At 30.0% G+C, this 19,291-nt stretch overlaps 1 protein-coding gene across 2 annotated transcripts in view; it reads right to left on the reverse strand.

Annotated features, from left to right (window-relative positions):
• The window catches only part of LOC148281247 (lachesin-like), a 241,177-nt gene that overhangs the window by 203,914 nt on the left and 17,972 nt on the right, over positions 1-19,291 (reverse strand). Inside the window, exon 1 of one of the 2 annotated variants that reach the window (XM_088226985.1) lies at positions 11,139-11,159. The exons of the other annotated variant lie outside the window; for it this stretch is intronic. The gene's annotated coding sequence lies outside the window, so the exon portion shown is untranslated. Of the gene's footprint in view, positions 1-11,138; positions 11,160-19,291 lie in introns of those variants that run through there. 2 annotated transcript variants of the gene reach the window in all.

A 19,291-nucleotide genomic window follows, 5' to 3' on the forward strand; every position in this document is an offset into this window, starting at 1 on the left:
ACAGTATAGTCCTTTGAACAGGTTATTTTAGTGAGAAGGGCTTTTAAATTAATTTCATTTAACGTAAAGGTATGTTGTATTTTACAATTCTTTGTTTACTTATTTTATTTACTTATACTTTAACATTGTTTGTGTTATTTTTTTATGCAGAACAATGTTCCCTCACTGAAGTGTCCCGTGCCAAAGAAAACATTTTACAAAATGTGAAACATGCCTAAGATTAGCTATTTAACAAAGCTAACATAATAATTACAATAAAAAAAACGTAAATAATCCAATTAACCTAATTATAACCAACATAATAAACAACAAAAAACAAAAATATTCATTTAAAAAATAACCAATTTATACAGACCAATTTAAAAAAAAATCATAAACACTGCATACATTCTACATATTTGGCTTGATCCACTCATCAATCCGTGCGCAACCCCCCTACATTATCCATATCTTAATAGCAATTTTATATTGTGAGAACTGATTAATTGTTTTTATGGATAATGGAAGTAAATTGCACACTTTAACCGAGTAGTACGTCAATCCTCTTTGACCTAAGGTTGTATTTATTTTTTTATTTTTTTGCAGCATCATTATTTCCGCTGACTATGCATAAATACATTTATTTTATTTAGCCAGATGAATCCCACCTAGATATATTGATGTTCTAGCTCTTTTACTTCACAAAAGCTAACAGGTAGAAGAGGTGAGGAAATGTGGATGTTTAAACATAGTCAGAATGGTAAAAGGTTACACAGTGTGCAAAGCGGCTTATTAAACAAGCCAGTTCATAAGCCATGTAAATGCTAAGACTTCGATATTTTATTCTCAAAAATGTTTTCCTATACTGTTGCAATAAATTTCAAAAATGTTTTCCTATACTGTTGCAATAAATTTCAAGTTGCATTAATGGATTTCATTTTAAAATAATGCAGTCATAAAGACGTCGTGGAATCTATTAATCAAGTTTCTGGATTTTAATATCACTTGTTTTATTTTCTACAAAAAATTTTATAATCCTTATTTAATAATTTTTGCTTTCAAACAAGAATATAATATGATTATTTTGTCGTGAACGCTCAAGCCGTAAACAGATTAAATAAAACATATTAAAATAAGAAAAAAACTTTTTCATCAAAATTTTTTTTTGTTAATTTCAAACCTAACTTATATAAACTTAATTTAAAAATTGGTTTTAATAATTGCCAGACATAAAAAAGTTATCAGAAGAACTAAATCATTTTTTGATTGGAAATTGGAATAATCTCAGCGACAAGACTGAGAAGCCAAATAATCCGTCTTAATTTGAATGGACCATTCCTCTGAAATCAGAGTGAAAAGTTTGAGTTTTTCTATCCCAAACGGCATAAGGCCCAAAATTTCAGTTGACAGCCGCTGATTCCGACAATCAGTCACTGAAAAATTCCCCCCAATCTTAGCGTTTTCTTTTGATTTCGGCTTTCAGTGGATACATATTTTGACAGTTGAAAAATTGAGCAAAAAAACAGATGCCATTTTGTCGCCGAGATAATTATTTGCTCGCGTCAAGAAGCCCCTTGGGGATTCCGTAATCACGCTTTGTTCTGTGCTAATTCTTAATCAGAATGTGGCAGGTGGAAAAGTATGAAAGATTATTCATTACTATTACTATCATTCGAAAATATTTCAATTTTAATTAATTAGAATGCAAATTAAAATATGTTGAAAATAAATAATTGGTTTATATACACTTAAGTAATTTTTCGTGTTATCTAACTTTTCAGTTTTCTTGCTTTTATATAATTTCATGCATTTAGCAAAATATACAGTCACATACCAATTCAATAAAAACATAATAAATTTGTTACCGAATTGATTATTAATCGTAACTTAATATAGGAAATTCATAAATATGCAGTTAAGACCAGAAATACAATCTAAAAAAGTAAGTAAAATAAAAAATTACAAATAACCTCATTTTGCGACAATTTTACACTAAAAAAAATACACTAAAATTTTTTAATTAAGTATAACTTCGTATCTGCATTAACAAACTAATGTTTTATGTCTGTTTTCGAATTTTACAGCGTTTAACCTTATTATTTTTCCTCAAATCAGAATATTAAGTGTGTCCTGTTAAATCGCATTTGAGTTTAAAAATAAATTTCAAAATCTCTGATTATTTAAAAAAAAAAATAATATCATTTTAATTAAAGAACATTTGAAAATGGCATCGCACGTATTATGTTACGATAGCTTTGCTCAAATTTTAATGGCGTCAAAAACCGTTTACAATTGAAATAATTAGGTGGGAATCCTAGATTACATGTTAAATTAGGCTGGTATTCTATCAACAAAACACAATAAGAGTCGTTTATAGCTGGTATAAGGAATCGTTATCTTCACACAACTTCGTAACCTAGCCGAGTTGTTTATTAAGTTTTTACAATTAGCAACTGTCAGTAATCAACTTATAACATTTATTCCTGATAAAAATTTAATTATATCCTATGCAAACTGATACATTTAACTTAAATTAACTAAATAAACTAAGGAAAAAAAATAGTAACTGTTATAACTAAAGCGGCGGCCTCAGTGGTGTAGTGGTCAAGACGCTTGACTCACACATGGAAGTTTCCAGGTTCGATTCCCGATGAGAACACAAAAAAATTAATGTGATTTTTCTCAAGCTGGGTGTTTTGTGATGTAATTCACCACTGTTATTAGGCCTCCAGGCCTGTTGTGGTGAAAAAAAAATAATTAAAAATTAAAAATTAAATTAAAGCGAACTACGAAAGTAATACTTTAGATTTAAATAAATTGCGAACTCATAGCATTTGTAAAGGAGTACAAATATTGAGGTATTTTAAAGATCATAATTTTAAATGGGATTGTCAAATATTAAAATTTTGTGATCGATTGCGGACTCTTGTGAGAACTTTTTTAAAGTTATCTTTTATTTTATTTTTCTTTAGTAGAATCAATCATAGGGTATGCTTTAAAGCCATGGAAACATTCGACTAAAATTAATATTAAAATGATTCAGGGTGTACAGTATTCTATAGTTAAAAAAAAAATTACAAGCAGAGATTTACAGGCAAAGAAGTGATAATGTTCTCTTGTATAAATCACTTGAAACTCTGCCTGTTCGAGGATTACTGTGGCTTTGCATCATTTTTACAACAATTTAATAATAATATTTTCAAAATTTATCTCAAACATAACTATAATAAACGCTTCACATATAATGATGGTTTGATAGTACCAAAATTATGTAATAAGTATGGTAATAGAACTTTCAATTACTGGCAAAACACCTTTAAGGTGACATGTCATTAAAATTGAAAAAAATATTACCTAGCATTATTTTTTATTTCCAAAAGAACAGAAATTTAATACACAATCTAACAAGAGCAAAATAAGTGAGTGGCTACTCCATTTAAAGTTTTTACATGAATAGTACGAGTAGTTTATGTGTTAATATTTTAATTTTAGATATATTTTCTTGTGGTCAAAAAAAAGTTTTACTTGTATTTACTCGTAAATGTTAATCACTGATCTTTACGGTTGTTAATTGTATGTGTAAATTCATTGATTTAATAAACTAAGATAATGTTATATAAGTTAGTATAATTATAAATCTCCACCAAAAATCTACAGAAAGTGGCATGGTGGGATTTAAGTTTTAGGTAATATAATTAAATTGAAATGTCAGAACTGTAAAAATGTTTAAGTATAGTAATAAAAAATAAAAAGACCTTTGAATGTGGATTTTGAAAGATGCGCTATTTTCGTCAACAATAATCATTGCATAGATTTTTACAGCCATGTGTGGATGTGTTGCGAGACTTATCTCGATTAACTAGCCGAAAGATTGATTAAGCATTATTTTATTTGTGAAATCAGTTAGCTGCAAATATAATTAAAATTGAGTAGTTAACTTAATTCTTAATTTGGTAAATCATGATTTACAAGGCAATTGTTAAATACCTCCTTAAAATACAAGCTGTACAAAATCAATGAGTATATTTTGGTTTGCAGAAATTGAATTTTATCAAGACTACAGTTTTGTGTACAATATGTATATTATGACCAGAGTCATGGACGAGTATTTTCAAGTTGATCGCTACTCTCAAGTAAAAATAGTAAAAAAAAAAAATCAATTCAAGGTATATCCACGTCGCGGTAAAATAGTCAACGTGTTTGCCCACTATGTTTGAAGTTCCGGATTTGATTTCTGGTAAGATTGTCACCAAGTATTGATTTGCGGGATTTTAAACTAAAAATTCTCTTGAAGAAAACTTGATTGAACCTAAAGAGAACGATCTCATCTTTATGCAACAAAAATTTGCAGTACTTGGTATATATCAAAGATGATGGTAATTATAAATTATGTTTTTGTTGTATCAGCTGATTTCAAATTGTGTTTATAGCCACAACAATAAATTAGATATAAAAGTTGCGTATATGTATCGAGTTACTTATATCTTTTACTTACGAGTCATTTGTTCTTCTTGAGGCTTAGCGCGAGAATGGGGAGAAAAGGCAATAGTTCCTTACAGAAGCCTCCGGCAGATCATCACAATATACCCACTATGCCTTACAGACTGCTCGGGGAGTAATTTAGCGAACCCCTTCCCGGAGTTGTTTTGTGAAGAATGTCCAGACTTATGCCCCAATGTTTACTCTGTGTGTCGTGAGATCCATTATTCTTCAAAATCCCAAAGGTCAAAAGAGATTATCTTTTTATTATTAATATCTTTTGCACTACTTGATGACAGAAAATTCGTGGTATGCAAGCTTAATCATTTGAAAACGTATTCAAGTAGCAATTTACGAGATATTAATGTTTTTTTTTTTTTTAATAATTCATTTTTAACCATTTTTATACAATTAAAAAAAATATTCGGAATAAAATACTGTATGTTAAGGAGCAGGAAAATTCTTATTGAAAAATCAGTGAATGATTCAAATGAAAGGTGAGTGGTAAAACGGCTGATGAATAGGTTTTTATTTTTATTATACTCTCAATTTTCGCATCAGATAGTTTTATAGGCAGTTTATTTATTACCAATTGGTTGGTTTAGTCAACAAAAAAAATGATTAATGTACTTTATTTATTTGTTTATACTTAAACAATGTTTGTATTCTTTTTTTATACAAAATAATGTTCTCTAACTGGAGTGTCCCGTGCCAAGGGAAACATTTTACATTAAGTAAAACATGCCTTAAATTAGTTAATTAACAAAGTTACAATAATAATAAAATAAAAACGTAAATTATCTTAATAACCTAATTATCATTAACATAATAAGCAATATAAACTAAAATAATCATAAAAAACAATACATAGTTTAATGACAATTAAATTTATTTAAATATTACAACAATTATATATCATAATTAACATATAACAACAGGGATGGAGAATACCTTAAATAAAGGAATATGGAAGTCCAGGCATTTACAGGGCTTATGACCTGTCGTTGGCTGGTTTAAGTGGACACTTTACACACTGTGTAACATTCACCATTTCGCCATTGTTTGAACATCCATATTTCTTCAATTCTTCCATTTGTTGATTTTAGTAAAGTCAAAGAGCTGAAACCTTTATTGCTGTGAAGAGATTCATCTGACTGAATTATTTTACATACCAAGCAACGCTGAAAACAATTTTTCAATTTTTAAACTTCTTCTTGGACCAGTTGGTTTCATTACAATATTTGAATTTGTCTAAATGTTTGTAGACAAAAGACTGGATTTCACCCCCTCGGGAGTCATTAAGATTAACAAATAACAACAGGGATGGAGAATACCTTAAATAAGGAAATATTGATGTTCAAACATAGGCAAAATGGTGAATGTTACACAGTGTGTAAAGTGGCCACTTAAACTAGCCAATGACAGGTCATAAGCCTTGTTAATGCCTAGACTTCCGTATTCCCTTATTTAAGGTATTCTTCATCACTGTTGTTATTTGTTAATCTTAATGACTCCCGAGGGGGTGAAATCCAGTCTTTTATCTACGAACATTTGGACAAACTCAAATATTGTAATATATCATAATGTTTGTACTAGTTTAAAACCAAATTAAAAAATGTCTTGATACACAAATGAATTGCCCATGGGGAAATTCATAATTATAATAAGTGACTAAATAAATTATTTTTATTGTTTTAGATTACAATAAATTGAGTGATGGTGCTTTGCTGGATGCTGAAATGAATGGTCGGTGAGAATCTATTTTCTTTATCAGATTTTTTATCAAGGTGTTAACATTTTATATTGGGGCGTGTCATTCTTTGCAACATGAGTTAATTACATATGTGATTTTAAGATATGTGTTTTTTTTATATTTATTTTTGGTCTACACCGCATGTCACTGTCAATATCGTACTGCAAAATAGTTTTAAATTTTATCCTATGATTGAATCTAGTATAAACAGTTAATATTGTTATGTTTATTGTATATAGAAAATCCATAAATGCCAAATAATTATTTTTTTGAATCTGGTCTTCTTTTTGTATATACATATGTAAATATATATTTAAAAATTGTTAACGTACGATTTTTAAGTAACAAAAACCTTTATCTCATCTAATCACATAAACATAACCTAAATATGAAAATACCTGTCACGTTTTTTAGGCTTAACAATATTCCGTATTTTTTTCCAAATATTGTTCTACTAAAAAAACGTAAGAAAAAATGCTTATATCAAATTGGAAGCTTAAAATTATATTTTGTTATTCGTGAAAAATGTTTTTCTTTTGATCCACTTTTTATGGCACCATTATATTATTACTAGTAAATATAAAAATATTTTAGTTTGATTCCAATCTGTCATCATTAGCAATGATTGTTCACTTAATTTTTGACCGCAACCTCGACTAAAGGTTCTTTCTCTTTTATAATAAAATAAATGAATGTTGAATATATTTTTGATTCAAATTATAAAGTTGCAAGCCACCTATCATTTCCCATTTGAAATTAACGATTAGACACTTTTAAGTTATTTTAGGGCGTACTTATCTCGCAGATGAAAATTGCTAGAATTTCTCAGAAACTGACAATCTGAACGGGAAGAAAATTTATCTCAAAAAGTCTTAAAATTTTATCGTTTCACTTCCTTTTGACAATTTAATCCACAGTTATGTCTTCAGGCTAATCCGATTATAATTACAGATTTGGTATAAATATTTTTTTTTAAACTGAGTGTTTAATCATACTTGTGTGCTTTTATGTTGAATTAATTTTCATTCATATGGGAAAACTAGAACATTGTCTATTGGTATCATATTTTTTTTCTTATTGCTTCATACTTTCTACTAGTTATATGGCTGATTGGGTGTTATACTACGTGCCCCATTGAGTGGCAATAAAATTATTATATAAATGAAATACAGATTTTAAAAAATCATATCTACAGAGGCGGTACATAGGTACCATATTTTCTTATTTATGTAAGATTGTTATTTATATTTATTATTATTTATATAATAGTTGTGTATTTTCATCCACATTCTAATAAACGAGTCACACTGAAAATAAATTCAGGATAGATACTATTATTCTAGTTATTCAAAAATTTCGTCTCCGGAATGTTATTTTGTTTTTCTATTCAGAACAGTTAATATAAATTATTTTAACAGTAATATTGTTTTACAACTTATTCAATATCTCGCTGTGCAAAACCCGAATTGATGAGTTTTTTTTTTGTTAACTATGACGCTGAGTATTTTAGTGTATATCTAAATTTTGGTGTTAATTAATTTGTTAATATTTTCACCTTTGATTTTTATATGAAATTACGTATTCTGGGTAAGAAGCTGATTAAATGAAAATGATTCACTTGGCAATCCCCTAAATGGTCTCGTTGGTTGGTCCAAATGGCACATCGAAACATTCACACGTATTTCGATGTGATTTAGAAAGTAATTTGTACGTAAAGTTTGGAATAGGCTTAACCTGATAAGCTTTTGCCTGTGAACGACAAATATAAGAAGGTGGGGAAAAGTTTTTCTTGACTTAAGAATTTCCACAAAGCCTCAGCCATTATCGTTAATTCTCATCCGGGATAGGAGTCGGGAAAGCCGTCCTCTTACGTGTCACCCTTAAAAGTGTATTACCCGCAAAATGGCTGGAAAAAGGGAAATGAAAAGGAAAAATCAAAGTATGGACGGTTAATCGCCAAACCAAGTTATTGGACTTCTGCCAGACGGTGGTAGTTTTCGAATTGCAGTTAAATTCATCCCCATAATTCAATTTTTACCCCATTGAGCTTAATTATGACTTTGGCAAAGTTAACTCCTGAGACGATAAATTACTTTAAAAAGCCATATTAAATTTATAGATAATGAAGATAATAAATAATAAAATAAAAGAATCGCATACATGGTCAAAACATTGCAAGTTTAATCACCGTCAATTTTAATGAAAGCATTCCAAGCCGGCCTGCGGTCGCAAATGTGCGTTCATCAAAATTATATGTGCTGGTTACGTACGGGTTTAACAACAAGACTATCTATAAGAAGATGAGAGTAAAAAGGTGGTCGTCCTTTATTTATTACGAGAAATTAGATTTTCAATCATATGCAAAAATGTGAATATTACATAGTTAATAAAGCCATCACAAACCAGCCCCGGAAGGGTTATTATAGTGTAATAATTCATCTAAATTATAAAGTTAATAACAATTCATACAAATAAATAACAAAAATATTAATAACAATTAATCACAGAATTTAATTTAAAAAAAACTAAAAATTATTTATAACATATTACTATGTATAATTTATTTATATTATAACTTTTCTGCATTCCATTTTTTGACATGTATAAATTTTTATTATTTATATTTTTCTATTATTATTTTGTTTATTGTTTTGATTATTTTTTGTATTGTTAAATATGTTAATGAGTGTTTTTATTTTATATATAGACGAGTTTCAAATAAACACGGAATTTTCTAACAAGTCGGGACATCAAAAAAAAAATAATTGTGCGCTATGATAAAATTGTGTATTTAAAAAAAAAAAAAAGGAAATCAAAATCAATATCTGTTATAACCTAGCTGTCTGACACAAATTTGTCATTAACTCATTGTGTAATAGTTGACCTCGTAGCTTAATAGTCAGCGCATTTGCCTACCATTAGAGAGGTCTCGGGTTCGATTCCCAACATGGTTGATAATAAATATTTATTAAAAAGGGTGTTTTCACTCTAGAATATTTACACTTCATAGTCTTTGAACTGGTACCTAAAGAGTGAGACTGATTATCTCACCTTCATGTAATGCAAATGATCGAGATTAGCTGCAATCGGTTGACCTATGCAGTGCCCTATGCACCATTAAATTAAATTTAAATATTTATTTAAAAAAAAACTGAAGGGGATCAGTTCTACGTAGGTTGAATAAAATTACCACTGCTTTACTAATTTCAATGCTATAATTATGACAACAGGTAAGTTTTTTTGCGATATTTCAGAAAATAATAATGGTTCAACAATGTTTGAATATGTCCAAATTCTTGCAGACTGGCTGGATTTCCTCCTTAGGGAGTTATTATTATTTAAATTTATTTCAACAGAGAGGGATAAGTCCTGTAAAGGCCAAGACTTCCATATTCCCTTCTCAAAAATGTTTTCCCTCTCTGCTGAAATAAATTTAAATATTAATAACTCCTTGGAGAGGAAATCTAGCCAGTCTGTAAGCATTTAGACCTACTCAAACATTGTTGAATTTACTACCTGGTAAAAGAAGGAGGATAAAAATTGGAAAATGGTTTTCAAGCGTTGCCTAGTGGGTGATTTAGTTCAGCCGGATGAATCTCACTCACGTGATAAAGGTTTCAGCTCTTTTACTTCACAAAAGTCAACAGATTGAGGAAATGTAGATGTTCGAACATGTACAGAATGGTGAATGTTACACAGTGTGTTAAGTGGCCACTTTAACCAGCCAATTACAGGTAATAAGCCCTGTAAATGCTTAGACTTCCATATTCCATTTTTAAAAATGTTTTCCCTCTCTGTTGAAATGACGTTGTTTTGTTGAAATAATGAAAATAAATTTAAATAGTAATAATGGCTCTTTATAATTTTTGTAAATATACTGTTTTGAAAAAAAAACTACTTTTTTACATTGCAATTCCCTAAAGGAACAAATTAGTACCACTTTTAAAAAGCATATTGAAGATAAAAAAAACAAGAAAAATGTCTAGTTGTTTTCAAGCTGTATATGAGAAGAAAGATTTAAACGTACCAAATCTACGTTCAAAGATCAAATAGTTAAGCCATGTTTTATCAATCTATTTGACCTCACACCTGCAATCTTTTTTATTTCTTTTAATTTTTTTTTTGCACCGCAACAGGATAGGAGGCCCAATCACAGTAGTGAATTAAAACACACAACACCCAGGCTTGAGAAAAATCACATTAAATTTTTGTATTCTCACTGGGAATCAAACCCGGAACCTTACGTGCGTGAGTCAAACGTCTTGACCAGTACACCACAGAGGCCACCATTTTGCCAATGAACTGTTAATTATTCTTAATAAAGTTTCTCTATCGTACTTAAAAAAACTTCGCTAGAAACGGAATACGAAGCGGACTATGAATATTTATATTAATTAGTTACTATTTATAAACAAAACTATTATGTCATTTCCTCTTTTGCTAATTGTAACTTGTCTCAGAATAAGTTAAGGAATACAAACTTGTGTTTGTACCAAAATAAATCATTGAAAAGAGGTTAATAGGTTGTGATAAATACAGTAATAGTAATTAATTTAACAAATGTATTGTGTTGGTTGGGCTAAAAAATTGTAGCAATCTCAGAATAAGTGGCGTTACGGAATGTTTAATTTATAAGCCGAATTAATTATTCTAGGCTTATTCACTAAAAATAAAAACAAGAGTTTTTAATTTCGTTTCTTAAAGTCGTATAATTAAGTCATATTTAAAACTTCTGGCTTTAGAATTATGAACTGCAGAGGTACAAATTGTTTTTTGTCTCATTTTAAGTAATTTGAATAATTTGAAAACAGGTATTAGCATAAAATCACTGTAGTTTTATCAAAAATCTACTTCAATTTCGTTTTATTGTGTTCAATAAATAAAAAAAGGATCTTCCTTTATACAGGCGGATGAAGAATACAGTTACCTGTATTAAGTAGAGCCAGAACCCGGGACGAGTGTTTACGACTCGATGTTTTCTATCATGTCAAAAACCTGAATCAATTGAATAATAGCTAATAGAACACGTTATATGTCGGGTCCGTCTCAAAACCGACAGACGTAAAAAAATAATGAAATAATTATATACATACCAGCATTTACTAACATTTGTGGAAAATTGTGACGTGACAAAATAAGTTTGACGCGTAAAATTGAACCAAATCTTCCTGTACATTAATAAATGCTTTTGGGTATATTACTTTGCCAAGACATGTGTTACACAATATTATAGTAAATGTGTGTTGAAGGATGTTACCCTTAAGGCAGCTTTTAAAAATAATTAAGGATTTTTAACTGGTATACATATTTTACGCCACGCAAGCTGGGTAATATCGGTCTAAACTGACCCAAATTATTTTGTGTCACGTAAAATTTTACGTAGAATTTTAGATAGATTTTTTTAATGCCTTGTTTTATTTTTAAATAATGTTGAAATTATATATAAAAAAGGATTTTTTATCTAAATCAGAGATATACGCTGAAGGGTATTTTTATGGTTGGAAAAACAAAGACAACATATAATATCATAAAAATTATTATATTATACTAAAATTTGTTCTACAAACTTTAAATAGATGTTTTTTTTTAATTTGTATGTAAAAACAAAACAAAAAAGCAATATTCTTTCTTTCAAAATAAATACTTCAAGTTACAAAAAATGTTGGAATGTTACAAAAATCCTGCAGTGAGTTTTACATACATGTTTAGTAAATTTTTAGTACATAATTTTAGTTTTGTTGTATTTTTTATAAGGACAAATCTGACAACAATTTCGTTTTATGTCTCTGACCATGGACTGGATTTTATCATTAGAAGTCGACGACACCTTTTTTTTTATTGACTTGTTGAATCAGCATTCTTAATTCATTTTTTAGCTGAAGAATTGAAAAACAAGATATTTTCAAGGGGCCAAACAAAGCCGTCTAATGTGGAAGTTCAAAATTTCTGGAAATTGCGTATGAAAAATATGTTCTTACGTGCGGTAAAAATTTGAGCACTTTATTGGAATGGGAAGTTTTTTAAAAATGTATGAAAAAAATTATAAAAATGATTTTATTCAAATCGAACCACTTTGAACAACGTCACAATTTTTTTCCAAATTTACCAATGATGAGAGGGTTGTGACTAACCTCGGTTTACGGTATGTAAACTGACCAACAATTAAAACTAACTGAGAAGAAAGGGAAGAGAACTTGAGACGTCACATGCAAAGTAATTTAAAAAAACAAAACTCAAAAAATCGTAGTGCCTATAATACGATACATAAAATTTAAAAAAAAGGTTTTGGCTAATAGTCTAGTGACAGATATTTTTTTTTAAACCATTGAACTTCATCATTCAACGATAAAAATTCGTCTTTCAATGGTGTATTTCCATGTGACTATTTAACTGTAAAAATGATGATCAAGGCATTAAAAATTGTTACGGGCCACCATCTTATTCTTTTTTTTAACTGTGATCTGTGACATCTGAACCCCATGGCGATTTTTTTTTTAATACGCCTATTTGTAAACATCAGATAAAATAAAAATATCAAACAGGGCACGCATAACATGATTGCAAGAAGTTGTTTTTTTGTTGAAAAAAAAAACTCTCCATATTTTAACGACAGATTGTTTCGTTATTTTTGTGTTGGTAAGTTAAAATCAACTATCTAATCAGCTGATTAGAAAGAGTAAATATCCATGCTTATGTACAATTGAGAAGTTGGTTTGATTTGACGTGATCCAACGAGCCAAACCTAGAAATTATGTAAAAATGATTTCTCGTCGAGTTCATGATCCGAGGCGTCTTTGACTTTTCAACCAATTAAGTCCGTACCAATAACTTCCTAATGAACCATTTCGGAGTAATGTTGGTCCATTATAAATGAACTCCTCAAAACTACCCTCAGTACTACAACTTGATGACTCCTGAAAGTGAAGAATGAATTGTTATCATTGAGATTAATATAAAGAGACAACACTCCATACAAATCCGAGCTAAAAGGTCGTCCCCAAAGGAAAAGAAATGGCCAGCGAAGGATGCAGGTGTCATCATGTTATATCATATCGGCTTTGGCAAGCAAAACACGTAGTACAGTAAAAAACATTGACTGTTTATATCGGTCCCTTCGGAGTTTTATTCAGTATGTTGCTTCCTTCCGTATACGCGTCACATTTTTTTACCATTTTACTACATTTACGAAAAAACACACTTGTAAACAAAGGACTAGGGTAACTGACAAAATCATTAGAACATACTGGTTACATAATAATGAAAAGTTTTCAAATATTAAAATATCAATTTTGAAGAAATATGGATAAAAATAAAAACATTCATTACCGGTGAAAGGTTGTTATATAATAATCAACGAGTTAAATTAACAATATTAATAAATTTGAACATTTTTTATTAAATATGTCATTTTTTCAACTTTTCTATGTCTACCAGATTCGAGACATACGCTTGTCTTAGTCAGGACACCATATTAACTATCACACAAATTTGACTACACACCTTCACTATGGCCATTGTACACAAATATAAGACCAACTTGCTGATTTGAAACCACATGCTTTTAGTAGGTAATCTTAACATGCACTATGTTTGATGTTGTGGGAGAAATTGTTTAAAAAAAAAAGACGGGTGAAAGGGAGGAGCATAAGTTAACTAGGTATTTTAGGGGTTTTATTGAAAGGCTATTTGATTATTGATTAAAGATGCATTACTTTTCAAGGGTTATCTACTAAAAACATGATATGTGGTTTCAAATTAGGTGTATAATTGGATTTGCATGTTAGTTTAATCAGTGTCCTGACGAAAAAGCGGGTACGTCTTGAAACCGGTAAACATATAAAAATCAGTAAATGGTTACATACAAATATATAATTACGTTTAGTTATAATCATTAAACTGGTTATGAAACGATAAAAATAAAACGAATTTGTCATTTCTTCTTCCTTATCATAGTCACTTCTGAAGTCGTAGAGAGAGTAAAATATATTTCGCCAAAACAAATAAAGAAATAATCGTGCTTTGTTCAAATGGCCGTTAGATTACGAAATATATTTATTATTTTCCCAATTCAATATTTACTCAATACAAGATAACAGTTATGAAAAAAATACAATGGTTTTATTACGCATCGCATCGCTTATTGAGAACCTGAACCAGGAAACTTTTTCACGTTTACTTAAAAAAAATATCCATTGTTTTTTTTTGAACGGGCGTATAATCAAAAAAATAAATGACATAATATCATGGGGTACTATAACTTGGTAACTTCTAAATCAAGATTATTGAGTTAACTCCTTTGTGGCTGTGGTGTAATACGAGTCTACGTAGGAAACGAGAATTGATGTATCTCTCTTATTTATTTAAATTATGAAATCGTATTTTTTTGTTATCTCCACACCGGATTTGGAAAGTCAAGTTTATATAAATGTACGGGAGTTTAATTTAAAATAAGTTAACCTTGCTACGCGAAGAATAATTAAATGAGTGAAATACAAATCAATTTTAATGCATAAGAAAGAGCACGAGAATAGGGCGTATTTCAAGGAAAACAGAGTCGGTTGTTGGCAGTGAGCGAGAGTGCACGTTAGTTAAATGACCACCGTATTTATGATTTCTAATTTATTTGAATATAACGGGAAAGTGAAATATTGCAGTGTGAACCACCTTGTTTTATAAAATTTATATTTGAAATACTTAACTTTGTGAATATTTGTTGTGATAATTTTATTTTAATGAACGGAGCACTAAGCACAGTAATTTCTAATAAAAATATGTCAATCGAAGCTAAACTGGCAGTGCACAACGGAGTTTTAGTCCCAACACTTATGTATGGAAGTGAAACATGGAACTGGCAGAGGAAGGATGAAAGCAGAGTGAACGCGGTTGAAATGCGATCTCTTAGACGAATGTGTGGGAAATCAATGTATGACAGGGTTACGAATGATGAAATCAGGCGAGAGTGTAAATCTGAGACAAGTATAATTGATAAGATTAAGAAAGGGTCTCTGAGATGGTTTGGTCACGTAGAACGAATGGATGACGAAAGAATGGTAAAACAAGTATATATGGCAAAAATGAACGGCAACGTTAGACGAGGACGACCAAGGAAGACGTGGCATGATCAGATAAACCAAAATCTTAAGTCTGGTCATGTCAAAAGCAGACAGAACCGAAGGGCATGTATGACAAGATGTATGAATGTGGAAGAGGCTAGGAGTGTATGCCAGGAAAGACGTGTGTGGCGGTCCATTCTCTCTGCCTACCCCTACGGGGAAATGGCGTGATGGTAGTAGTAGTAGTTATTGAAATAATGGCACTATGTGTCTTTTACATATTAGTTGCAAAAACAATCATATAGATACATCTAAGTATAGTTAATTTTTAACATATAAAAAAAGATAACATTTAAAACCAATTAATACTATTAGCAGATATTTACAAATTAAGAAGTCTGACAAGATAAACAGTATAAAAACCATATGAAAAGTTTTAAGATTTTTCTTTTTAGATTTAATTACTATCAATGAAATATTATGTTATGTTGACCCTTCCAGGAAATGACTCCGGGACCTCAAGCATGATAGGTGAATGCACCAACCACAACACATGGAGGCAGACTTTTCTCCATTCGATTACCTTTTTCAGAATTTTGACCAAGGCAAAAACACTGGTCCAGGATTATAATTCTTTTGATAATATCTATTGATTTTTATTGATACCGAATTGGATTCCTAATCCACCCAACTAAATATGTTTGGAACAGTATATTTTTATGTGAGAGTAAATACTTTTAAAATACAAAAAGAAAACACTTTGATTTTAACCATTTAACATTTAATTGGTTACCGATCGGTTTCAAGCTTCCATATCAAGGTGCAAACCAAGTTTTTTTTTTAAACATAATATTTCAAATTTAAATATATCGTAGAGATAGAATTGAGAATATAGAATTTGATCAGGAAAACGATTAGTGGAAATAAATTAATTTTAAAAACGCATGTTTGGTTACGGAACCTGTTCTCTATAATGAGCTAGTTCAATGCTACGGAAAATTATTAAAAATTTTTAATATTTTTTTTTAATTATTAAAAATTTAATTAAAAAAAAACATTGTTAAGAAGGTGGAAAACAATACTTGTACTAAATCAAATAACTATTCAAATTGAAAGTGCAAACCCATCCGATTCCTTCTGTTATATAAGTAAGTACCTTGTTCAGAGTTTAGGATAACGAACTACTGACGAGCTCGCCTGTACCAACAGAACACAGTCAAACCTTAAACCAATATCTCTTCTTCTCATTACATTAATGGACGTTCCATTATTATCCCTGGCCATTTCCTACTCCGGAATCTTCGGATGATTAAACTGACTTTATTTCATGATTAAACTGAATTTAGTCCGTGATTAAACTAACTTAAGTCCGCGTTCAAACCGACTAAGAGTGACTTGAGTCAATCAATAACTGACACGACTTTGAGCATTTGCAATAGTGAGCCGTTACAAGTTTGGGTTTACAGTTACTGCCAATCACTTAAGCTTCGCATACTTACAAGTAAATCATTAAACGCGTTGACTGTATTCTATTGGTGCACTTAAATTTTTAAGTACTACATTCTTCCGTACTTTTTTTTACTTCTTAGTAAATTTTAAATACTCTCGGCGATAAAGTGTTAATTATTCAAAAGATAGAAGACACAATAAAAAAACACCTTTTTTCGAATTTCTGCCAACAAAAGGCACGTTTTTGCTGCGATCAAGCGTGACAAATAAATTTTGATTTGTATTATACGGGCTATACCCGGTAATGCTTTGCTATTTCTGGATTTAATTACATTTATTATATGAACACAATTGAAAGTTTAATATCAATTGTTGTATTGTTGTTTTGTTTACTGCACATTAAATATGCACAGATCCATTATTATTTTTGCAGATGCCTCCCCAATACTGTGCGAAAAAGACATTTGCATGTCAGACCTTTTGTAAGAATGGACAAAATTAATGTTTCGTTTTCCCGTTTTTCGCAATTTTGATATTTTTTTAAACAAAGCTTTAGAATAAAATTTTTTGCACCGATAAGTTTTGCGTTTTTAAAAAATAGTTATCATATTTGTATTCCATGCGCCCGAAGAGAGTACATAAAACTAAGCATTTTTACTGGTTTTTAGATGGTTCTAGTTCCCACAGTAAACAATTTATTTAGAAACTAAACTAGGAGAACAAGCCAATGGTAAATATCTATAGGGAGTAAAACAATATCTGCTCTAGTACTATAATCCAGGGGGAAAATACGAGAATACATTTGTATAAAGAAAGGTTGGAATACGTTTCCTCTTAAGATAAAACATTATTATGTATACTTAAAAAAACTTTGCTTTATAATGCTTTTACGCTACCGTACAAACAGGTTCGGTTTTCTGAAATTAAATCATCGACTTATTAATACACACAGACGCACCTTGAGCCCTTTAAAACTATGACACCCAATTCATGCCCGTATTTAGCGCGTATTTAGTCGTTTTTTAACAACCAGCGGAGTTTTGACGTAACCTTAACATTTGATTCGAAACCAAAATGCTTGAATGTGTCGTGAAAGCTTGTTAAAACCGTTCGGGAAAACGTAAAAAACATGGTTTAGCTTTTCATTGGTAAGTAGGTACCTAGGTACTTGTTTATGGTTGAATTCCAAAACTTTACTTAATTAACTTTTAAATATATATTTATTTTTTGCAAATATCAAATTCTGATCACTTTATGTAGGAATGCGATTTTTCAAAATGTATTAAATGACAATTTATATTATTTTATCACTACCAAAAATCCAGTAAAAAGATATAAATGGGTAGGAATTAATGGAATTTTAGGATTGCATCTGATTGGGATTCATCAAAAAAGAATGTTGTTTGTAAACATTTAATTTCAAACTTTTCATACCCAAAAAAATAGCAGCCTCCCAATTTTTATTGTATGCGTTCTCGTTGAATGCAACTCTGGTTAAGATGAATAAAACATTTACGCTCTTAACTTTTTTCTACCCTTCAGATTGAAGATTTTAAGAGCTATAAATATGCGTAGACCAAAGCTCATCATTAAAAAAAAACGCACGTTAATCGGTTCAGGAGTTATTTACTCTATCAAGAAAATATGCGAATATTGATATTTACGTATATATATATTAAAGACTAGAGTTAAAATCATTTTTTAATGATGGTAAAAAAAATATTGCCCTGTTTTTTACTCGTAGATCCTTCTATGTGGTCAATTTTGAAATTTTCCGTCGCATCGTTACGGTTATCTGGTAGAAGTTCTTATTTTATATCAAAAATTCCAGAAAAAATTGATTAAAAATAACACAATTGAAGTAAAAATATCTTCTTAAATATTGCCTCTAAAGTTAACGTCGCGCGTCTCTATCACTTACCGTTAATAAGTTTATTTTTTTTATAAGAAAAATATGTCTTTAAAACGTACGTGTGATATAGAAAAAGCATTTTAAGTATTGCGAATTAAGTTGCTACGACTAACCATTACCGTTGCTTAGTATTGACAATATTTTGAGTTTGTCCAAATGTTTGTAAACAAGGACTGGGTTTCACCCCAATCTACGTTTAAATGCTAAAATTAATCAAATAGGTAATCTTGTTATCTTAAAATAGGTTTCTTTTTTTTAGGTTTTTTCTAGGTTTCAAAGTGCAAAATGCTATCGTATTTTTTACTATCATTTACTTGTTTATTCCGATTTCGGTTAGATTTTAACTATCATGATTTTTTAGTATCAAGTTTTTTCGATTTAAATTTATGGACTATTTTGATAGTTCCCCTTTAGGGATGGCTACGGTCGTTTAACTGTGATCGTGTTTACTTTTAATTACTGGCCGGTAACAACTGGTTGCAAGCGCGATCAAAAGATGGCGTTCTATGTCGAATATGTCCGAATACATTTTTGTTTATCTCTGACACATATTGCGAATTTCCAGATGGCTTTGTGTTGTTTCGGGAGATAAAAAGATTTTTCCCGAATAATAAAGCTGGATACCCGATGGTAATCCGTCCCGGCAGTTCATTACTAAAACAGGAC

This window comes from Micrasema longulum, unplaced genomic scaffold (assembly GCF_059751315.1).
Source record: "Micrasema longulum isolate JH-2025_06_02 unplaced genomic scaffold, ASM5975131v1 h1tg000482l, whole genome shotgun sequence".
NCBI lineage: Eukaryota > Metazoa > Arthropoda > Insecta > Trichoptera > Brachycentridae > Micrasema > Micrasema longulum.